The sequence below is a fragment of the Pinus tabuliformis genome, chromosome 1_1 (assembly GCF_031772625.1).
Source record: "Pinus tabuliformis cultivar Carrire ecotype Pingquan chromosome 1_1, CPIR1, whole genome shotgun sequence".
NCBI classification, from domain to species: Eukaryota; Viridiplantae; Streptophyta; class Pinopsida; order Pinales; family Pinaceae; genus Pinus; species Pinus tabuliformis.
Genome location: NC_142297.1, coordinates 621,206,988 through 621,233,745, shown reverse-complemented (window position 1 = coordinate 621,233,745; position 26,758 = coordinate 621,206,988).

Below are 26,758 nucleotides of genomic sequence, written 5' to 3'. Positions count from 1 at the left end.
CAGTTCAGAGACAACCAATTTCTTCATTGCAGAGACTGTTCTGATAATCAGATTCAATACAAAGTGCTTGATGTCACTCTGTTTTCCTGTAATAGGCAAGCTATTGGTAAGTAGTTAACATTTTTTGTTTGCTATACAGTTACAAGATGAGACAATGGGCAATGCCATTGTTGAATGGCTGAAATTTCTTTATGTTCATAATTTGTTACAGGGTTTTGTGCGCTGGCCGAAGGGTCTATGTTCCTTTCTTCTATAAAACTCTCTCAACCGAAATCTTTTCTATGGCTCTGTCAATTCTGGACTTGGGATGATGATTTGGGTCGTTTTATTTTTTAATTATTTTTGATAAGGGATGATAATAATTTTATATTTCTTGTTTTAATTGACATTAATCTCTGATCATTAAATGATCCGATATAGCTATGATTTCCATGAAAAAAATTGGTATACAAACATTAATGTTTGAAAATTCCACAAGTTTAATTCGAATAATTACCGTTTCCAATCTCTAATATACACATAATACCAAAGAAAATGTTCTTCAATCAAACGATACTGAATTCTGCATAATTAAGAGTAGAATCCAACCCGCAACAAATTTTTTTATGTACAGAAGAAGAGTGGTGGAAATTTGCACTTTTTAATTTTCTCCGTTTATATTGAGTTTATTGTTATAATATTTTTTTTACTTCTGTGGTTAAATGGTTTTGAAAGTCAACGAGTATTTTCTTTTTTAACTTATAAAAATTAAAAGTTTATTTAATTTTACTCGAACACGCCATTTACCAAATTATTATAAAATAATTATCATTTAATTTTAATTAGGGATTATTGTTGACTCACTAGAAGGTTGCCATTTACCTATTTATTATAAAATAATTATATTATTGTTGAATCACTTTAAGGTTGGAAAGCTCAATATTAGTTTGAAAACCATTGTAAGTTAACTCATCCTTGGGTTTGTACTTTTGTTAGTTATATGAGTGAAATTTGGGGTTGCCCTATATTTAGATAATCACTTTTGTTATTTTATATGGATGTGGAATTTGGGGTTGCAGTATGGAGAATCACCGCTGTTATTTTATATGGGTGTGAAGTTTGGAGCTGTAGCATATCTAGAAAATCATAGAGAAAGATTGAAATGATCCAAAAGAAATTTATAACTTACAACCTCAAGATTAAAGGAAATACTCCTTATGCTATTCTCTTTATTGAAGCTAGTCTCTCCCCATTGAAAGCATGGTTATATTTAGGTATTTCATGTACAAAAAAAAGTTGTACAACACCAATCTTAATCTTGGGAAATCAGTAAACCAATAATAATCTCAGAACACTTCTTTCACTTCTATTTTATCATAAAAATAAAATAATATTAAAAACCTCATTTAATAACTTTCCTTTTCCTTTTTAAATTCTTCTTTCACTTTTTTCCACCACTATAGCATTATAAATGCACTCTTAAGAGACCTTAAAGACAGTGTTGGGAAACGGGTTCTGACATCGGCTTTGGCTGTCAGCCGTGTGCATCATTTCTCCGGCTAACGAATTCCGATTCCGCGTTCATCAACCATGGCTTATGTCGATGCCACATGATCCACCATACACATGATTATGTCGATACCACAGTATGCGTTGACAGTACGCCATGCGTTTGGAGGTTATGGCATGGAGCATACATGAGGTTGTGCGCGGGCGAATAAAATTCAAATTTGAAATCGCATGCCATGCGTTTGGAGGTTATGGCATACATGAGGTTGTGCGCGGGCGAATAAAATTCAAATTTGAAATCGCTATGAAAAACCAACATATATATCAGCAACCTGTTGTAATCCGTTCTGTAATTTACAGTTGCAGTATCCAGTCCGAAATACTTTCACTTTTAGAGATTTTTGAATTACAATGGCGATCCCCGTGCTGCTGTTGCTTCTTTAAGTTTTGGGGAATGTAGATGATTACATGCCAGAGCCAGCGCTGGATAGCAGAGAGCAAGAAGCGGTCTACAAGGTTCTGGAAGCCATCAATTCTGATATCGACTGGAGATGCTTGTTTCCTGATAATCTCTGCACTGGTGGACCGCACGGCGTCGTCTGCGATTTGGACGCCCATCACAGTAAGCGGCACATCGTGGAATTGAACCTGGGTTGGGTATTCCATGGCTTTGTCTGTGCTCTTCTCGTCCTTGAAATAACCCTTCATAACACGCGGCCCTCTAATCATAACCTCGCCCAACTGCACTCCGTCTCTAGCCACGCTGGCCATGGTATCCGGATCCTTCACGTCCAACTCAGCCAAACCCAGCGACCTAACGCCCTGTATCGCTTTCATTTGAGCCCTCTCGTTCGCTGCAAGTCTGTCCCACTCAGATTTCCAAGCGCATAAAACCACCGCTCCTGCGGTCTCTGTGAGGCCATAGCCATGAGTGACACAGACTCCCAGCTCTTCAATTTTGAGTAGCGCAGCAGCAGCAGCAGGAGCGCCCGCGGTTAAGATCTCCACCTGATGGGGCAAAGGCTCTCTGTCCGATGGATCTACGTTTGAAATCATGGTAAGCACCACAGGCGCCGCGCAGAGATGGGTAACCCGGTGGTCGTTGAGAGCTTTATAGATGATGTGGCCGTCGAATTTCCTTATGCAGATATTTGCGCCGCCGAGGGCAGCTATTCCCCATGTGAAACACCAGCCGTTGGCGTGAAATATGGGCAGAGTCCACAGATAAACGGCTGCGACCTCAAACCCCAGGTTAAAAGGGTATCCATAACCATTGTGTAGATGCCCCTGTGGCTGTGAACTACTCCCTTGGGACCAGAGGTTGTGCCCGATGTATAATTCACAACGATACTCTGCCACTCGTCCTCCGGCCACCGTGTCTCGAACTCCGGATCTCCCTCTTGCAATAGCCCTTCGTATGTTGTGACTGCTGCTGTAGTCGTGAAAGTTAATTCCGCGCCATTGACGAGCTCCGGGATGAGTACCAGGGTGGGCTTATGGTCGGTTCCGCGTAGAGCTTCCGTGACGAGAGGCGCGAATTGATAATCAACAAACACAATCTTGGGTTGACAGTGATTGAACTGAGCAGCCATCGTTCGAGCGTCCAGACGCGTGTTGACGGTGTTAAGAACGGCCCCTGCCATTGGAACTGCCAAATGCATTTCGTAAATAGCAGGAACGTTGGGAGCCACCACAGACACCTGCAACAAACCACAGCTAAGAGGATCAAGATTTTATCCTATTCTGCTCTGTTGGGTTTCTTGTTAAGGTGAAGAAATAATAAAATTCCCATGGAAATGTTGATTCCAATTTGGATGATTCCAATACTTACAACATCCCCAGGCAAGATATTGTGGGCAGAGAGAGCAGAGGCAAGCCTGCGGCAGCGTTGGTAGGTGTGAGACCATGTATAACGAGTGGAATTGTAGACGATGGAGGTGGAGTCCCCATAGACGATGGCAGCTCTCTCTATGAAGCGAATGTTGGGTTGTGTTATATTCTTTCCACGACTAACCTACGTAGTTAAACGGGGGGTTAGAGGGGGGCGGTAGCCCCCCTTTGTTGCGCCGATTGCGCAGCGGGGGGGTCACAGGGGGGGCGGCAGCCCCCCCTATTCGGGGGGTTTGAGGGGGGCGGGTAGCCCCCCTCTACGGGGTCCGGGGCAGCGCCCCGAGAAATTTTTTTTTGGACCCTATATTAGGTTGGGCGAACCTACCTATGGTTTTGTGCATGATTTTCGCACATGGTATTGGACGCGATGGTTTTTCGGTCCATGGTATTGGATGCTTCGGCATGTATAAATATGTATTGTAACATTGAAAGGAACATAATGAAAAATCAAGCTGGTAGTCCCGGTTTTGGGATCCAGGGAAAAAAATCTCTCTGCATATGTGTTTTATGGGTTATGCTCTCGCATTGTTTATTTTCTTTGTTTAAGAATTCGTATGCAGGTAATTTCTGTATAGGGTTAAAACCTACATTTGGTATCGGAGTTGTTTTGGCTTCAAGGGGACGCCTTTGTTGCTGAGGGGTTTCGCTCGGGCCTGTGGTAGACCCTGTTCAGTGGGAGATCTGCGAGATCGATTCTGGTGGTGAAAGAAGATGGCGAGCAGTGGAAAGATCGAGATTGAGAAGTTCAATGGTCAGAGTTTTGAGTTGTGGAAACTCAAGATGGAGGATCTGTTGGTCGATAAAGATCAGTGGATCGCGGTAGATCCGGGTACTAAACCATCGGGAGTGACCGATGAAGAATGGAAGAAATTGGATCGGAAGGCAAAGAGCACAATACGATTGGGTGTCTCAGATTCAGTATTGTTGAATGTATCAGGGGAAGCTACAGCAAAGGCTTTGTGGGTCAAGTTAGGGACTTTGTACCAATCTAAGTCTCTGGTGAATAAACTGTTCCTGCAGAAAAAGCTGTATAACCTGAGGATGAAAGATGGAGACTCGGTGACAGAGCATCTGAATGCATTTAATACTGTGGTAAGTCAATTATTATCTGTTGATATTAAAATTTCAGATGAAGATAAGTGCATCAGTCTATTGTGTTCTCTACCAGATTCGTGGGATAGTCTGGTTATTGCAATAGGTAGCAATGCAACTGCTTTGCAGTTTGATGAAATAGTCTCAGCCTTGCTGACGGAGGAGATAAGACGGAAGAATATGGACAACCAGAATGGTGATGCCTTGTCTTTACGAGGACGGTCCCAGAACAGAAACAAAAATAAGTCATCGAGTGGGAGATCTAAATCTAGAGGGAGATCTAAATCTCCAGGAAAACCTACAAAGGTGGTGTGCTGGAAATGCGGAAAGGAAGGGCACTTCATAAGGGATTGTAAATCTAAAGCTCCTGATAAAGGAAAGGGATCTGATGATGCTCCTTCTGCAGAGGCGAAAACCACCTCAGATGAAGGTGGGGATGTGTACTTGGCTTCTTCAAGTACACATGTAGATCATGAGGCATGGTTGATTGACTCAGGTGCATCCTTTCACTTCACTCCCCATAAAGAGTGGTTCTGCGAGTATGAGAAATACAATGGTGGTGATGTCTTCTTAGGAGATGATAGGAAGGCTAGAATCATTGGTCGGGGAAAAGTAAAGTTGAAGTTGCAAGGTGGAAGGGTTAGAACACTTCCGGGTGTTCTACATATTCCTGCATTGGCCAGAAATCTGATTTCTGTAAGCAAGTTGGATGATGCAGGTGTAAAGACGGTGTTCGAGAAAGATACCTGCAAGATGGTTCGAGGAGCACTGATATTGATGCGGGGAGTTCGGATTGGAACTCTGTACAAGCTGCAAGGTAGCACTGTTGTTGATGGGTGCAATAGTTCTATGGTTCCTGAAAATGGAGTAGAAAATCTAGTGGTCTCTGGAGAGAAAACCATGTTGTGGCATCAAAGGCTTGGACATATTGGAGAGAAGGGCCTTCGAATACTTCATGGTAAAGGTATGGTAGAAGGTATGAATGATAGCTCTCTGGATTTGATTTCTATGAAAATTGTGTGTATGGGAAGCAGAATCGAGTGAGTTTCCCCTCTGGTGGTAAGAGGACGAAACATATATTAGAGCTTGTGCACAGTGATGTGTTTGGACCTGTGAAGGTTCCATCACTGGGTAAGTCTGTGTACTATGTATCATTCATAGATGAATTCTCAAGGAATACATGGATATATTTCCTTAAGAAGAAATATGAAGTCTTTGACAGGTTTAAAGAATTTAAGGCTCTGGTGGAAAATCAGACAGAGAAGAAGATAAAGGTGTTGAGGACAGATAATGGTGGAGAATTTTGCAGCAAGGATTTTTGAAGAATTTTGTAAGAAGTGTGGTATAGCACGGCAGAAGACTACTCCATATACACCTCAGCAAAATGGAGTAGCAGAAAGAATGAACAAGACATTGATGGAAAGGGCAGGAAGCATGCTCATTGGTGCCGGGTTAGGACAGGAATTTTGGGCAGAGGCGGTGGATACTGCACGTTACCTGATCAACAGATCACCCTCATCAGCATTGGAGGATAAGACTCCACAAGAAGTATGGACTGGTAAGAAACCCTCTCTTTCACATCTGAGGGTATTTGGATGTGATGCATATGTACATGTTCCAAAGGAGAAACGAACCAAGTTGGATAGTAAATCTGAAAAGTGCATCTTTATTGGGTATAAGGATGGTTTAAAGGGTTATAAGCTTTGGAACCCAGTCACACGGAAGGTTGTGTACATCCGAGATGTGGTGTTCAGAGAGGTAAAAGATGTTATTCAATCTGAAGTCCAACCAAAGGAACCTGAGAAGATAGAGTTTGAGCCAAAGGAGGAAGAATCAGACTCTGCAGCAGAGGAGGAATTAGAAGATGAAGAGCCACAAACTTCGGCTGTGAGAAGATCAGGTCGAGAAAGAAGGCAGCCAGAAAGGTATAGTCCATCTGCTTTCAGTTCAAATTTTGCTTTTTCTGTTACTAATGATGATCCCAGAACTGTGAAGGAAGCAGTGGATTCAGAGGATGGAAAACTCTGGAAAGAGGCCATGGTTGATGAAATGGCATCTTTGCACAAAAATGATGCTTGGGATCTGGTAGAGTTGCCGGCTGGAAGGAAACCCATTGGCAGCAAATGGGTGTTCAAGAAGAAGACTAATGCAGAAGGAAAGGTGGAGAAATACAAAGCTCGGTTGGTAGCAAAAGGTTATTCCCAGGTGCCGAGAATTGATTTTGGTGATATTTTTTCTCCTGTTGCCAAGGTAGCTTCTACTATATTACTTTTATCTGTTGCTGCTGCTTTTGATTTTGAGGTAGAACAGATGGATGTGAAGACAACATTTCTTCACGGGGATTTGGAAGAGGAAATCTACATGAGGCAACCTGAAGGCTTTGCGGTGAAGGGTAAGAAAGAACTGGTATGCAAGTTAAAGAAGTCTCTGTATGGGTTAAAACAGTCACCAAGGATGTGGTATCAGAAATTTGATACATTTATACGGGGACTTGGCTTCACCAGAAGCAAAGCAGATCATTGTGTGTATTTTAAATTAATTGGTGACCGTGTTATTTATCTGGTCTTGTATGTGCATGATATGTTGCTGGTTGGAAATGACAAAGAAATTATCCAAGATTTGAAGACCCAATTGTCCTCCAAATTTGACATGAAAGATCTTGGTGCTGCAAACTATATTTTGGGCATGGAAATTAAAAGAGATCGGGCAAAGAGGAAGCTCTGGTTAAACCAGAGGAAGTATGTCGAGACAATACTGCAGAGGTTTAATATGCAGGATAGTAAACCGGTGAAGGTTCCTATTCCTGTAGGTGTGAGGTTATCTGCTGAACAATGTCCCAAGACACAAGAAGAGGAAGAGGACATGTCCCGTGTTCCATATGCAAGTGCAATCGGTAGCCTGATGTATGCAATGGTCTGTACTAGACCAGACATTGCACATGCAGTGGGAGTATTGAGCAGGTTTATGTCAAAACCTGGGAAGGAGCACTGGACAGCAGTGAAGCGGGTTTTCAGGTATTTGCGTGGCACTAGTGATTATGGTTTGTGCTACCAAGGAAGACCAGGATTGGACAAAGTGTTGGATATTCATGGTTTTGTTGATGCAGACTGGGCTGGAGATCTGGATCAGAGAAGATCTACAAGTGGGTATGTGTTTAACCTATTTGGAGGTGCAGTCAGTTGGATGAGTAAGAAACAATCTGTAGTGGCACTATCAACTACAGAGGCAGAATACATGGCAGCCACTCATGCAAGCAAGGAAGCAGTTTGGTTGCAGAGATTGTGTTCAAGTATGGGGTTAGTACAGGGAGCTATAAGAATAGACTGTGACAGCCAAAGTGCAATTTTCTTGGCAAAGAACCCTGCTTATCATTCAAAGACAAAGCACATTGATGTTCAGTATCACTTTGTGAGGGATATGATAGAAGACAAAAAGGTGTTGCTGGTAAAGGTGAACACTTTGAAGAATACTGCAGATGCATTGACAAAATCTGTGAGCTCTGAGAAGTTCTCTTGGTGTAGAGAAAGAATGGGTGTTTCAGGGCTGGAAAAATGATTAAGCTCTCCTGTGGCCCCCTGTGGAAAGAAAACAACAAGTGGGAGATTGTTGGGTTGTGTTATATTCTTTCCACGACTAACCTACGTAGTTAAACGGGGGGTTAGAGGGGGGCGGGTAGCCCCCCTCTACGGGGTCCGGGGCAGCGCCCCGGGAAAATTTTTTTTGGACCCTATATTAGGTTGGGCGAACCTACCTATGGTTTTGTGCATGATTTTCGCACATGGTATTGGACGCGATGGTTTTTCGGTCCATGGTATTGGATGCTTCGGCATGTATAAATATGTATTGTAACATTGAAAGGAACATAATGAAAAATCAAGCTGGTAGTCCCGGTTTTGGGATCCAGGGAAAAAAATCTCTGTGCATATGTGTTTTATGGGTTATGCTCTCGCATTGTTTATTTTCTTTGTTTAAGAATTCGTATGCAAGTAATTTCTGTATAGGGTTAAAACCTACAGCGGATCGGTGACAGGGGAGGATGATTCGCAGCACATCGTTTCAATTTCTCCATTCCCTCTTCGTCCTTCTTTCGATTAAAAACAACATTCTGAAATCTACACGCCCAATGTTTCAACTTTATAACCAAAACATTAAAAATTACAATATGAAATCCAACTTTAGAACCAAACCATTAAAAATTACAATATAAAATCTGCACACATGTCATGGATCAATACCATTGCTTACAATACCACAAGACTAAAAATTATATCTCATTTTATATGACAAGTGTTTATGTTATTTTTTATTAATTAATCAATTTAATTAAAAAGGAAAAAAATACAACTATTTCAAAGAAAAATCTCAACCTTTGATTTTTGTATGCTATTAAGAATATTCTATTGAGGTTAAATCCCTACTATTTACTAAATAAGTATTGATAATTAAATTAAAATTCTAGAAGTTCTATTCCAGAATATACAACCCTACCAGAAGAATAAAGTATTAGTTTACTAAGTTATAATACAAGTAACCTATTGAGATAAAAAGTATCAAATACGTTACAACTTGAGTTATTCAAATAAATAATATTTATTTTAGGTTATAATGTATTATCTTAATTAAAATTAAAAAAAAAATGTTTATTTTGGAATAATTAATAATTACTAAGTGAATGGTAGAGATTTATCTCCATAGAATTTTCTAAAATATTTTTATTAGTAGTCACAAACCAAAAGTTGAAATTTTGAGAGATTTATCTCAAAATTAGTTGTCTTTTTTATTAAAATGATTAATTTTAGAAAATGTCATATACATATGTGTGTGTGTGTTATGGTTTCTTTGAGGATGTGGCATTTGTAAGCCATGGTATTGTAAAAATCTTTATTTTTAAGGTAATCTTCATAAATGGAATTGAATTTCCATGCTTAAGAATCTTACTACATGAGAGATGTATCATGAGATATGCTTAGTTTTTTTATGTCTATTAGCTTTTATAAGCCATTTTATTTATATGGCTATGCTAGGAGATATATAATCATAAATGTTTGTTTAAGGTAGAAATTTTCAAATGAAACACTTAATCATAATAATAACAATTATCTAAAGCATTTTGTGTATCTGTCATTTATTTACATATGCACTTTTCACCAATTTTAACAAAATTGAAATCAAATACTTTAGTTAACATTAAGGTAAATTTGATAATTGTGAAAACGTAATTATTATTAAAATGTAAGTTTACAACAATTTCAATTTAGATTTAAATAATGTTTTGTTTCAAATTTAATAGATAATTTATTCAAAAAATATTAAATATTAATTTTAAAATGTTTTAATAAAATTTGTTTATTTATATTATATTTTTAATAAATAAATTTAGGTAAAAGTTTTACTAAATATATTTTTGTTAGTGCTTATTCATGTTAATATCAACAATTTTTTTTAATAAATTATTTTCAATGTGTTAAATAGAGTTATATTAATGTAGATTGTTCTATGGTATGTTGTAAAGGTTTCAAAAAATTTGGCCAATGTTATATATGAAAGATACCATCATAGCCATGTATTACCCTCCTATGTGCACTAAGGTAGCTTAAGTTATTTTATAAAATAATATTTATTGTACCTTCAATATAATACGTGGGGCACCATGGTAGGGTTTAAAAAGATATATCGCATTGAACTTTTCATTTTAAATTGTATATAATGCACCACACACATACAAGCACCAATGCTTTATATTCTAGTATGAGCACTTCTTTGTCTTGTGTTATTGAATTGTTATATTTCATTATTCCTTCTATTCCATAATATATTTGATTTATTTTTAGAATTTTGGCAAACATATAAATCTATAGTTTTCACTAGCTAAACATTTAAAATTAGCCTACATTTCTATTTTCTTTCTTTTTCTTTTAAAAAGTTCTTAATAGTGTCACCTTGGAATTCAAACCATGCTAACTCTAAGCATGTACACAGGTCACATCAATTAACAAAACTCACTATCATTTGAAGTGCATCAAATAGTCATATATGAAATGTGCATAAATTTACTATGCTCTTTGGTACATTAACAAATGTATGGGAGCACTTATTGCAATACTCCCATATGATAATGTGTATCACACATCTTTGATAACTACACTAAGTGAATGAGAAGTGCATATTGATGGACATGGGATAATTAGGGTATAACACAGTAGGTGTTGCTACTTTACTAGAGAAACACACCACCATCCCATTTTTTTCTTTTTGTAAGTCATGTAATGCATTGTCATGTAATAGTAGCACCTCTTTTAGTGTTACTATGGATGGCTAAGTGTGTCATTAATGGTGCTTCTCATTCACATAGATACATTGAAGAAATAACAAACAACATTAAAATGAAAGTTAGCATATATATATATAACAAACAAATCAAAACATAAAATAACCCATACCCACACCAAAAAAAAAAAAAAAAAACACACACAAAATACAAAGAAACTTTTTCTTGGGAAAGTCTGGGGTGGTTGATAGAGAATGATCCCTAGTTTATTAGGGTCAAGTTAATGACAAAGAAAATAAGAAGACTCATTACTCAACTTTTAAGATTAAGTTATTATGCCAAAGATATAAATAATGGACAGGGAAGAATACCTTTCACCAATTAGTTGGTCCCTTGGTTGGATTTGTAACTGTATAGATAAAGTCTTGCATGCTCCAAACTTCTATAGAGATATGCACAAAATCATCACATGACATTGCTCAAACCATTTACAATATAAATTATTAATGATATTAAAACAAGAACACTTGTAACTAACTAATATTAATTAATATCAAGTAATTAATTTCTCTTCTAAATCATGTAATTAATAATTAAATGAATTACAACATAGTTTCTTTTGGGAGAGAAGAGATCACTTCATGTGTGTGTGTGTGTGTGTGTGCACGTGTGTTAGTGTGTGTGGGCAATACTTGATATAATTCCAATGCCTTCATCAACAAAGGTTGTGTTCCTCCTAACCTAGACCACTTATAGACTTCAACTTTAATTACAACTCCTCATTATATGTGAAAAGGAAAACCAATAAGGGATTACATATCAAATTTGAGTAAGAGAGTCAACCTTATAAACAAAGGTTTGTGTAGAAGGGAACCATAAAATCCAAGGTTAAATTTTCAATATAATGCTCCAAAATAAAGGTACAAAAATGGTCAATTCCCCCTTTTCCATCACATAAACCTTATTTATACTCTTATAAGTTGTCTAAGTTCATTGGGAATAGAAATTAGGGTTGTGTACTGTAACAACCTAGTAACTTGCACTCAGGAGCATGCAATTAATGTGGATTTATTATTTTTTCAAAAGTTTGGAATGCATACACACCGAGCATGAAGAGAATGAGTGTATAATATGTGTGTTTCCATAAGGAAAAGTTTTTATACTAGGTAAAAAGTAATTTTTAAACTAAGTTCAGTGGAAAAAAAGATATTAAAGTAGATATATCCTTGTTAAGAAGTCATTAATGACAAAATAAATGTTATAGCATATGTCATCTAATAAATGAGATCAGAAGGGAAGTTGATGGTTGAATTACATTATAATACTACAAAAGATTCAAATAAGTGTAGCGAAGTGAAGTCCAACAACCACAAGATCAAAACATTATATTCAAACAAAACCAATGTATCAAATTACTATCTTCCCCAAGGCAGGCATATACATGTTAAGATGAAAAGGTAAGCATGGTCACCAAATCATGTATGATGAAAATACATGAAGAATATATAGAATGGAAAATCCTAGACATGGAAAATACATATTGGAACCATGTCAAATGCAGATCATAGCCACGATCAAATAAATAGTGGATCTATGTCTCAATGTATGTCGACAAAGCAACCAAAACTTGAGTAAAAATAGGAATTAGTTCTCCAAAACAATATCCATTTCATATAGATAAGTAGTATAATATGTGTAACTTGAGGAGTAGCATAAGAATGAAAAACTACTACAACCCAAGGTCTTCAATTCAAATTTATCAAATATACAAATATAAACCATATGAGTTGTTATAGGCCATTTTGTCACATTTTGTCACTAGGCACGTTAACTGGATCAATCAACATCATTTTACCCCTTGTCGTCACATTTGCACAAATCCCTAAGCATGACTCTCCCTAATCCTTGAATTTCTTCCTTTAACTGCTTCATTTAAGTGATTTTAAGGCCCAACGCACCCTGCTTCCTTAAGAGACTACGTTCACCAGCAGGCTGACCCTTGGTGGACCTGCGCTGATTACCAATAGGTTTCCCCTTGCTAGGGGTGCGCTAATTCTATAAATTCATGAATAATAAAAAGAATCTCAAAGCTTACTTCTCCATAAGGTTCTAGGAATTCTTAAAACCATTTACCTTGGATGAAAGTCTCGAATCCTATCCCTTATCCCTTGATCTCATCCTTCCATCAAGAGTGGATCTCAAGCCTAGATTGGGTAAATGGATAAGAATTCCTAACCTACCATCCTCTTTTATATATTTACTATCATCCACAAGCTAGCGGTTGGATTTTGGAGATAGATTCTACCCTCATGTTGTTGTTGTGAGAGTCATTATTCCATGCATTAGGGTGACATAGAGATACACTTTGTGACAAGGAAGGTCAAGTCAACTTGGAGGAGCTCTTCTACAAGACCAACTTTATATTTGGTTGTAACTCTCTCCGTTTCTATTAATACAAAGAGTTCATTGTTTTCCTATATGTGATGTTATGATTTCATGTATTTCAATACCATGTTGAAATATTGAATAAAGTGATTGGATAATACTACATAGATATTGTAGATATTTGGCTTGTGTTATATAATTGTGGAGGTTCTAATTATAGTGATCAGATCTAAGATTGGATATACGGAAGATATGCGTGCATATACGGAAGATATGCACATACAAGAAAGTTAGGAATATACGGAAGATATGCGCATATCTTCCGTATATGCCCAATTTCCGTATAGGCGCATATCTTCCGTATATGCACAGTTTCCGTATATGTGCAATTTCTGTATATGGAATTTGCGCATCTACGATGCAGATACATGAACGACGTGCATATACGGAAGATATGCACATAGAGGAAAGTTAGGGATATATGGAAGACATGCGCATATCTTCCGTATATGCGCAATTTCCGTATATGCGAATATCTTCCGTATATGCGCAGTTTCCGTATATGCGCAATTTCTGTATATGGAATTTGCGCATCTGCGATACAGATACATGAACTACGTGCATATACGGAAGATATGCACATACAGGAAAGTTAGGGATATACGGAAGACATGCGAATATCTTCCGTATATACCCAGTTTCCGTATATGCGCATATCTTCCGTATATGCCCAATCTTCCGTATATGCGGAATTTCTGTATATGAAATTTGCGCATCTGCGATGCAGATACATGAACGAGGTGCATATACAGAAGATATGCACATACAAGAAAGTTAGGGATATACGGAAGACATGCGCATATCTTCCGTATATGCGCAATTTCCGTATATGCGCACATCTTCCGTATATGCACAGTTTCCGTATATGCGCAATTTCTGTATATGGAATTTGCGCATCTACGATGCAGATACATGAACGATGTGCATATACGGAAGATATGCATATACAGGAAAGTTAGAGATATACGGAAGACATGCGCACATCTTCCGTATATGCCCAATTTCCGTATATGCGCATATCTTCCGTATATGCACAGTTTCCGTATATGCGCAATTTCTGTATATGGAATTTGCGCATCTACGATGCAGATACATGAACGACATCCATATACGGAAGATATGCAGATATAGGAAAGTTAGGGATATACGGAAGACATGCGCATATCTTCCATATATGCCCAGTTTCCGTATATGCGCACATCTTCCGTATATGCACAGTTTTCGTATATGCGCAATTTCTATATATGGAATTTGCGCATATATGATGCAGATACATAAACGACATGCATATACGGAAGATATGCCCATACAGGAAAGTTAGAGATATACGGAAGACATGCGCATATCTTCCGTATATGCGCAGTTTCCGTATATGCGCAATTTCTGTATATTGAATTTGCGCATATACGATGCAGATACATAAACGACATGCATATATGGAAGATATGCACATACAGGAAAGTTAGGGATATACGGAAGACATGCACATATCTTCTGTATATGCCCAATTTCCGTATATGCGCACATCTTCCGTATATGCACAGTTTTCGTATATGCGCAATTTCTGTATATGGAATTTGTACATATACGATGCAGATACATAAACGACGTGCATATACGGAAGATATGCACATACAGGAAAGTTAGGGATATACGGAAGATATGCGCATATCTTCCGTATATACCCAATTTCCGTATATGCGCATATCTTCCGTATATGCACAGTTTCCGTATATGCGCAATTTCTGTATATTGAATTTGCGCATATACGATGCAGATACATGAACGACGTGTATATACGGAGGATATGCATATACAGGAAAGTTAAGGATATACGGAAGACATGCGCATATATTCCGTATATGCGCAATTTCCGTATATGCGCATATCTTCCGTATATGCACAGTTTCCATATATGCGCAATTTCTGTATATGGAATTTGCGCATATACGATGCAGATACATAAACGAAGATATGTACAAATTCCATATACAGAAATTGCGCATATACGGAAACTGTGCATATACGGAAGATGTGCGCATATACAGAAACTGGGCATATACGGAAGATATGCGCATATCTTCCGTATATCCCTAACTTTCCTGTATGTGCGTATCTTCCGTATATGCACGTCGTTCATGTATCTGCATCGCAGATGCGCAAATTTTATATACAGAAATTGCGCATATACGGAAACTGTGCATATACGGAAGATGTGCGCATATACAGAAATTGCGCATATACGGAAGATATGCGCATGTCTTCTGTATATCCCTAACTTTCCTGTATGTGCATATCTTCCGTATATGCATGTCGTTCATGTATCTGCATCATAGATGCGCAAATTCCATATACAGAAATTGCGCATATAAGGAAACTGTGCATATACGGAAGATATGCGCATATACGGAAATTGGGCATATACTGAAGATATGCGCATATCTTCCGTATATCCCTAACTTTCCTATATCTGCATATCTTCCGTATATGGACGTCGTTCATGTATCTGCATCGTAAATGCGCAAATTCCATATACAGAAATTGCGCATATACGGAAAATGTGCATATACGGAAGATGTGCGCATATACGGAAATTGCGCATATACGGAAGATATGCGCATGTCTTCCATATATCCCTAACTTTCTTGTATGTGCATATCTTCCGTATATGCACATCGTTCATGTATCTGCATCGTATATGCACAAATTCCATATACAGAAATTGCACATATACGGAAGATATGCGCATATACGGAAATTGGGCATATACGGAAGATATGCGCATATCTTCCGTATATCCCTAACTTTCCTGTATGTGCATATCTTCCTTATATGCACGTCGTTTATGTATCTACATCGTATATGCGCAAATTCAATATACAGAAATTGCGCATATACGGAAACTGTGCATGTACGGAAGATATGCGCATATACGGAAGATATGCGCATGTCTTCCGTATATCACTAACTTTCTTGTATGTGCATATCTTCCGTATATGCATGTCGTTCATGTATCTGCATCGCAGATGCGCAAATTCCATATATAGAAATTGCGCATATAAGGAAACTGTGCATATACGGTAGATATGCGCATATACGGAAATTTCGCATATACGGAAGATATGCGCATGTCTTCCCTATATCCCTAACTTTCCTCAATGTGCATATCTTCCGTATATGCACGTCATTCATGTATCTGCATCGTAGATGCGCAAATTCCATATACAGAAATTGTGCATATACGGAAGATATGCGCATATACGGAAACTGGGCATATACGGAAGATATGCGCATGTCTTCCGTATATCCCTAACTTTTCTGCATGTGCATATCTTCCGTATATGCACGTCGTTTTTGTATCTGCATCGTATATGCGCAAATTCAATATACAGAGATTGCGCATATACGGAAAATATGCACATCCGGATATGCACATATACGGAAATTGCGCATATACGGAAGATATGCGCATGTCTCCCGTATATCCCTAACTTTCCTATATGTGCATATCTTCCGTATATGCACGTCGTTCATGTATCTGCATCGTAGATGAGCAAATTCCATATACAGAAATTGCGCATATACGGAAACTGTGCATATACGGAACATATGCGCATATCTTCCGTATATCCCTAACTTTCCTGTATGTGCATATCTTCCGTATATGCACGTCGTTCATGTATCTGCATCGCAGATGCGCAAATTCCATATACAAAAATTGCGTATCAACGGAAATTGGGCATATACGGAAACTGGGCATATACGGAAGATATGCGCATGTCTTCCGTATATCCCTAACTTTCCTGTATGTGCATATCTTCCGTATATGCACGTCGTTTATGTATTTGCATCGTATATGCGCAAATTCCATATACACAAATTGCGCATATACGGAAACTGTGCATATACGGAAGATGTGCGCATATACGGAAGATATGCGCATGTCTTCCGTATATCCCTAACTTTCCTATATCTGCATATCTTCCGTATATGGACGTCGTTCATGTAACTGCATCGTAGATGCGCAAATTTCATATACAGAAATTGCGCATATACGGAAACTGTGCATATACGGAAGATATGCTCATATACGGAAATTGGGCATAGACGGAAGATATGCGCATGTCTTCCGTATATGCACGTCGTTCATGTATCTGCATCGTAGATGCACAAATTCCATATACAGAAATTGCGCATATACGGAAACTGTGCATATACGGAAGATATGCGCATGTCTTCCGTATATCCCTAACTTTCCTGTATGTGCATATCTTCCGTATATGCACGTCGTTCATGTATCTGCCTCGCAGATGCGCAAATTCCATATACAGAAATTCCGCATATACGGAAGATTGGGCATATACGGAAGATATGCGCATATACGGAAACTGGGCATATACGGAAGATATTCGCATGTCTTCCGTATATCCCTAACTTTCCTGTATGTGCATATCTTCCGTATATGCACGTCGTTCATGTATCTGCATCACAGATGCGCAAATTCCATATACAGAAATTGCGCGTATACGGAAACTGCGCATATACGGAAGATATGCGCATGTCTTCCGTATATCCCTAACTTTCCTCTATGTGCATATCTTCCGTATATGCACGTCGTTCATGTATCTGCATCGTAGATGCACAAATTCCATATAAAGAAATTGCGCATATACGGAAGATATGCGCATATATGGAAATTGGGCATATACGGAAGATATGCGCATATCTTCCGTATATTCCTAACTTTCCTGTATGTGCATATCTTCCGTATATGAACGTATATTTTCTGTATATCCAATACAGGAAATTTATGGATATACAGAGAATATGCGCATATCTTCCGTATATGCGCAATTTCTGTATATGCGCATATCTTCCGTATATGCGCAATTTCTTTATATGGAATTTGTGCATATACGCAATTTCTGATATCGACTGGAGAGGCTTGTTTCCTGATAATCTCTGCACTGGTGGACCGCACAGCGTCGTCTGCGATTTGGACACCCATCACAGTAAGCACCACATCGTGGAATTGAACGTGGGTTGGGTATTCAACACCGCAAACAATCCCCATTGTGGGAGAAATGCATCATTGAGAATCAACCCATTTAATAAACATGTACTTGTTATTTAACCTCTTTAACCTTTATTGATTTTTTTTTTTGTTTTATGGGGTTAAGGGTGTGATTAGAGAAGAGGGAATATTAAGATTACCAAAATAAAATTACAATTGAAATAGTAAGGAAGTATAAAGTTAAAAGTTGTAAATTTAGATTTTGAAATGGTTAATATTTTAAAGTGAAATATTGATTTTTGAGAGTGGAAATATCGATGGATAAAAGTATGTATTTGGAATCCAAAAATGTAAATTCCATTAATTTCAAACCTCCAAACTGTGAATTTTGATTTCTAAAGCGTTAAGTGTCATGTTTTGGTTTCAAAAATATAAATTTTGATTTCAAAGTTGTTAATTTAAACTAAAAAATGGTGAATTTCACTATCAAAAATAAATTTTTCAATTTCAAAAGTGTCCATCGTAATTATGAAGTTGTGAATTTTGATTTAAAAATATTTATTAATTTCCAAAATTTAATTATGAAGTTGTGAATTTTGATTTCAAAAATAATTATTAATTTTAAAACTTTAATTTTATTAAATTTGAAATAATAAGTAAAATCTAAAGTAAAACATTGTGAGTTTTTATTTTAAGTGTTAATATTAGCTGTTTTGAAGTGTAAATTTGGATTTTCAAAGTAGTGATAATGGTTTTCAAAATGTCAATTTTTAAAATAATTCCATATACAGAAATTGTGCATATACAGAATATATGCGCATATACGGAAGATATGCGCATGTCTTCCGTATATCCCTAACTTTTCGGTATGTGCATATCTTCCGTATATGCACGTCGTTCATGTATCTGCATCGTAGATGCACAAATTCCATATACAGGAATTGCACATATAAGGAGATTGTGCATATACAAAAGATATGCGCATATACGGAAGATATGCCCAATTTCCGTATATGCGCATATCTTCCGTATATGCACAGTTTCCGTATATGCGCAGATACATAAACGAAGATATGTACATTTTCCATATACAGAAATTGCGCATATACTGAAACTGTGCATATACGGAAGATGTGCGCTTATACGGAAATTGTGCATATACGGAAACTGGGCATATACGGAAGATATGCGCATATATTCCGTATATGCCTAATTTCCGTATATTCGCATATTTTCCGTATATACGGAAGACATGCGCATATCTTTCGTATATGCCCAATTTCTGTATATGGAATCTAGGCATATACGGAAGATATGCGCATGTCTTCCTTATATGTCCAATTTCCGTATATGCGCATATCTTCCGTATATGCCCAATTTCCGTATATGCGCATATCTTCCTGTCTATACAGAAGACATGCGCATATCTTCCGTATATGCGCATATTCCTGTATATGCGCACATCTTCCCTATATACGGAAGACGTGCATATTTTCCGTATACGTCCAATTTCCGTATATGCGCACATCTTCCGTATATGCACAGTTTCCGTATATGCGCAATTCCTGTATACGGAAATTGGGCATATACAGAAATTGTGCATATACGGAAGAGATGTGCATATACGGAAATCGGGCATATACGGAAGATATACGCATATCTTCCATATATGCCCAATTTCTGTATATGGAATCTGTTCATATACGGAAGATATACGCATGTCTTCCGTATATGCGCATATCTTCCGTATATGCCCAATTTCCGTATACAGGAATTGTGCATATACGGAAACTGTGCATATACGGAAATTGGGCATATACGGAAGATATGCGCATGTCTTCCATGTATACAGAAGATATGCGCATATACGGAGATATGCGTATATACGGAAATTGGGAATATACGGAAATTGGGCATATACGGAATATATGTGCATATACGGAAGACATGCGCATATCTTCCATATATGCACAGATTCCATATACAGAAATTGTGCATATATGGAAACTGGACATATACGGAAGATATGTGCATATCTTCCGTATATACCCAATTTCCGTATATGCGCATATCTTCTGTATACAAGAATTGCACACATACGGAAATTGTGCATATATGGAAGATGTGCGCATATACAGAAATTGGGCATATACAGAAGATATGCTCATGTCTTCAGTATATACGGAAAATATGCGCATATACGGAAATTGGGCATAGACGGAAGATATGTGGATATACGGAAATTGGGCATATACGGAAGATATGCGCATGTCTTCCGTTTATACGGAAGATATGCGCATATACGGAAATTGGGCATATACGGAATATATGCGCATATCTTCCGTATATGCCCAGTTTCCGTATATGCACAATTTATGTATATGGAATTTGTGCATATACGGAAGATATGCGCATGTCTTCCATATATGTCCAATTTCCGTATATGCGCATATCTTTCAATATGCACAATTTCCGTATACAGGAATTGCGCATTTACGGAAACTGTGCATATACGGAAGATGTGCACATACACAGAAATTGGGCATATACGGAAGATATGCGCATGTCTTCCGTATATAATGAAGATATGCGCATATACGGAAACTGTGCATATACGAAAGATGTGCGCATATACGGAAATTGGGCATATACGAAAGATATGCGCATATACGGAAATTGGGCATATACGAAATATATGTGCATATCTTCCGTATATGTCCAGTTTCCGTATATGCACAATTTCTGTATATGGAATCTGTGCATATATGGAAGATATGCGCATGTCTTCCGTATATGCCCAATTTCCGTATATGCGTATATTTCCGTATATGCCCATATCTTCCGGATACATGAAAGACATGCGCATATCTTCCGTATATGCCCAATTTCCGTATATGCGCAAATATTCCGTATATGCACAGTTTCCGTATATGCGCAATTCATGTATATGGAAATTGGGCATATACGGAAGATATGCACATATACAGAAAACATGCGTATATCTTCCGTATATATACAGATTCCATATACAGAAATTGTGCATATACGGGAACTGGGCATATACGAAAGATATGCACATATACAGAAACTGGGCATATACGGAAGATGTGTGCATATACGGAAATTGGGCATATACGGAAGATATGCGCATATACGGAAGATATGCGCATATACGGAAATTGGGCATATATGGAATATATGCGCATATCTTCCGTATATGTCCAGTTTCCGTATATGCACACTTTCTGTATATGGAATCTGTGCATATACGGAAGATATGCGTATGTCTTCCGTATATCCGCATATTTCCGTATATGCGCATATCTTCTGTATATACGGAAGACATGCACATATCTTCCGTATATGCCCAATTTCCGTATATGCGCACATCTTCCGTATATGCACAATTTCCGTATATGCGCAATTCCTGTATACGGAAATTGGGCATATACGGAAGATATGCGCATATACGGAAGACATGCGTATATCTTCCGTATATGCACAGATTCCATATACAGAAATTGTGCATATACGGAAACTGGGCATATACGGAAGATATGCGCATATCTTCCGTATATGCCCAATTTCCGTATATGCGCATCTCTTCCGTATATGCACAATTTCCGTATATGCCCAATTTCCGTATACAGGAATTGCGCATATACGGAAACTGTGCATATACAGAAGATGTGCGCATATACGGAAATTAGGCATATACGGAAGATATGTGCATGTCTTCTGTATATACGGAAGATATGCGCATATACGGAAGATATGCGTATATACGGAAATTGGGCATATATGGAAGACATGCGCATATCTTCCATATGTGCATTTTTTCTTGTTGATTATTTATGGTGTTTTGTATGGTGATTTTACTTCTTAGATGATGGATTATTGAATCTTTTATTTTTGGTAAAAATAGTTTTAAATTAAAGATATCATAGAACTATTGATTCACACCTCCCTACCCTCCCCCCTGAGTAGTGAGCACATTTCTAACATACACAAGGAAATACTTGAGGGTGTGTGGAAGATTTGTATAGCTAGGACATCTTCACATTAATGTAAACCTAAAAAAAATTTTCATCATGTGGGATGTCCTTCCTAGAGAACTTTGAGTATATATCACCCCAAATCAACTATGTCGTCTTGTCAATGTAGCATGAGGTGTTTGTTTTTATGGGAAGTTTAGGAGGGTTGTCCATTTACAATACTATCAATTCTCCCAGAACTTATAATGGATCTTGTTATCATAGGTTGAGCCATTTCTCCAAAAGAGGATATGCTAAGAAAATCCAAGTAAATAGTGCCCGACATCTTGAAAATATTCACTAGTGAGTCAAAATGTAAGACTATTCCTAGGATAATTATTTATTTCGAATCCATCTGGTATGATGGATCGGTTGCCATTGTCTTAAGATTTTCCTCAACTCTTGCTTGTTAGCATAGGAGAGTGGTTTTCTTTGTCTTTGAGAAGTGAGGTTCACGTGCCTGGTGATTGCTAGTGTTACCTGTTTCAATGGTTCTTTCACTGTAGAGGGAGAGGGTGAAAGTGAATCCCAAGTCGGTTGGGAGGAAGCTCCAACTCTGCTAGGAACAAATAACACAACATGACATGCACAACTTACGGAGGAGCAATCCACATGGATGTGACAGTCACAACACACAAGGGAAGATAATGCATACAACACTCAATGGATGAGTCTGCATGAGTGCAACGGTTGTTATAGCAAGTTTTATGTGAAAGGTTTGTCAAATGTCCGGGGGGATAGCCACCATGCACAAGACAACATTAACAACATATAAAAAACATTTTCATTAACAGATTATGCATTACAACAAGTGCAATAAGTTCAAGTGTTCAACACAGGTTAAAGCAACATGCATTACAAGTTTCCATATTAGTCTATATCTATATCTATTGCAATTCAACAAAGGCATAGTTTATCATTATAGGACTATCTAGAGATTGTTGGCGGTGATCGCAAGCCCAAGTCACCATTTAAGTTTAATTCTACTTGGCTTAAAGATGATAGTTATATACAGATGATCACAAAGGATTGGAAAACCTGTAATGTTCATCTGGGTCAATCAGCCTCCACTGTTTTTGCATACAAAATGTTATCCCTGAAACAGAAATCAATTGACTGGGAAAAGAATAAGAGGATAAAAGATGAGAAGATCCTGAGGGACATGAAACAGGAAATTGAACAATTGGGTGGCAAGGAGGGTCAAGGGTTTATTTCTGTTGATGCCAAAGAAAGATTTGTTAGACTTGAGATTGAGCGGAATAGGATCTTGAAAGACAGGGAGGAAACTTGGCGACTCCGCAACAGGGCTACCTGGTTAAAGGAGGGGGATGAGAACACCAAGTTTTATCGTTGTGTTGCAAATGGGCGCTGAACCATCAATACCATCTGGAAACTTGTAGATGATGAGGGTACACAGGCAAAGACCTTCCATCAATTGGCCAACCTTGGTATTACACATTTTGGAAGATTATTCAAAGCTCCTCCGGAGGCAAACCTTGCTGAGATCATCAAGGTAGCAGGACACTTCCCCAGATATGTGGACCAAGATACAGGAGAAGGACTACTTAATCCAGTAACCATGGGGGAATTAGAGGCCACTATTAAGTGGTTTAAGAGGGATAAGAGCCCTAGACCAGATGGATGGTCGATTGAATTTTACATAGCTTTTTTTGACATAATTGGACAGGAGCTCCTCCAGATCATTGAAGAGTGCCAGACTAGTGGGCGGATGTATGATGCTTTCAACTCTACATTTATAGCTCTTATTCCCAAGACTGATGACCCTCAAACCTTCGATGATTATAGACCCATATCCCTATGCAATTGTATATACAAGATAATAACCAAGATTATTGCAAACTGCCTTAAGCCCATATTATCTGAACATATATCATCAGAGCAATTTTCTTTCCTTGATCATCGACAAATACACGAAGTAGTGGGTACAACACAAGAATCCCTTCATTCCATCAAATCCAAGAACCTCAAAGGCATGATTCTCAAGATTGACCTATCAAAAGCCTTTGATCGAACCAACTAGCTCTACATTCGAATGCTATTGACCCATCTTGGATTTCCACTATCTTTCATCCAATGGATTATGTGCTGCATATCCAATGTATCATATAGTGTATTGATCAATGGATCGACATCCTCCTTTTTCCATGCGGAAAGAGGTCTGAGACAAGGTTGCCCCCTTTCCCCTCTACTATTTCTATTGATCATGGAAGGTTTGAGTAAGCTCATCTCAGTGGATCGAATGCAGGGCAGACAGAGGGGTATCAAGATCATAAACAATTGCACTCTCACACATCTGCTATTTGTGGATGACATTCTCATATTTCTGAATGGAACATTGGGGGATTCCACTGCTTTTGCTGTCGCATTTCGATTATTCTACTTCGCTACAGGTATGCAATGCAACAACCATAAATCCACTCTATCTGCCTTTGGTTGTAACCCAAATGAGATTCATTCGGCACATCAACACTTCCCATTTATCACTCTATAGATTGAGGAGGGACTCAAATATCTGGGATACAGGTTAAAACCATCTAACTATCGGATTGTTGACTGAGTATGGTTAGTTGCAAAAATTGAAAGAAGATTAAATATCTGGAAACATAGGTGGTTGTCCAAGGCGAGGACACTAATTCTCATCAAATCAGTCTTGGAGGTCACTCTGGTTTATTGGATGTCATTGGCCTGGATCCCGAAGGTATTATCAGAAGAATTCAACAACTATGTTGCAGATTTCTCTGGAGGGGAAAACAAGTAGGTTACATATTTGCCTGGGTCAGCTGGGACAAAATCACACTTCCAAAGAAATGGGGGGGATGGGGATTGAAAAATATAGAATCCTTTGCTTGTGCACTGGCAACAAAGATGGGATGGAATGTTTTATCATCCAAGAATCTTTGGACACATGTTATCTATCATAAATAAATCTCTCCTCTACATGTACTGTCTAGTCAATTTAATGTCTTAAATTGCTCTACATAAATTATCAATCCGGGTATCGTAAACTGATGAAGTGTGGTGCACTATATGTGCTTAGTTAACCTTTGTCTTACTTCGTTGTTTTATAGTTTATGTTGTTTTTGGGGTTTTGTTCTTGTTGGTTTTCTAAAGTGTTTAATGCAAATGGAAGTCCTATTCTAAGGTCTTAAGAATACTTTTAAAGGACAAGTATGGATAAAGATTTCAAGACAAGGCCTTTGTCCCTAATGGTAATTTCCAAAACTTAGCACTTCAAAAGAACTTAAAACATGTTATTGATGGAGTTAGTATTTAAACAAAAGTGTAAATATACAACTAGTTCAATCAAAATAAAATGCAATAATCAAATAATGAGAGAATGACTATGAGACCCAGTATCCTTGCTATTTCAGCAAAAGGACAAGATGATTCTATCACGTCATTAGTTCATTAAAAGGCTATGTGCATCACTAATCTACAATCAACTTGAAAGCAATTTATGTACACTAATATACATGTTTAAAAAAAAAAAAAAATGCAGCAATTTAAAAAGACATCTGTACATTAATATACATGAAATAAGAAAAAGAAATGCAAGAAATTAAAGTGACAACTATACAAGGCAGGGGCCCTCTACCACCTATGAAATCAAAGCAAAATTAAACACACTTGCATGAATTAAAATTGCATGAATGAAAAATCTAATCTACCTTACATTCTACAAAGCAATATTTACAAAATGAAATCTACTCTACCTTACATTCTAATATGCTCCATGACATCTACTTCACATCTCCTTCCATGTTGAGAACATCAAAGCTTTATTCAATTTCTTCAAAAGTACAAAGTACAACAAAGTTCTCCAAAGCTTTCAAAAGCCATCAAGGAAGAACTACAAACTTAAGAACTAGGGACTAAAAAGACTAACAAATGAAGAAGAGAGATCTCCTATTTATACAAAAAGATGAGAGCCATCTCATTAATGATAGTCCATGAATCTCTCCATTTACCTCTAGAGTCCTAATCAAAATAGGAACTGATAAGACACATGTCTTTTTAGAGTTACAATACAATTAGGAGATGTGACACATATCCTCATGATCCCATGATTCTTTCCAACCAAATTCGAATTTGGCCTTAGAGTGCCACATAAGGGTCTTCTAGAAGCCTCCTTTCAATCTACACATGTCAACAATCTCAACCCATTTGTTAGGTATAAGCATATGCACATTATTTTTTAATGTTTAACCACAAATTCACTTAAAAGGCTTAGAAATAATAAAGATTGGAAAAACATAAAGGTGGCCCAATGATAATGAAAGTGGGATGAATGTGGTGACATAGTAGTGAAATGGAGGTGAAATGGAGGTGATATAATGAACATAATAGTGAAAGTGTAATGGAAATGAATGACATTTTCAAGACCCAACATACCCCCCAACTGAAGCTATTGCATGTCCTCATGCAATATATATTACATTAACTCTTTTGATCCTTGAGCTTTGGCTTAACTTTGCATGATATCATTTGATAACTTCATGTTTCTGC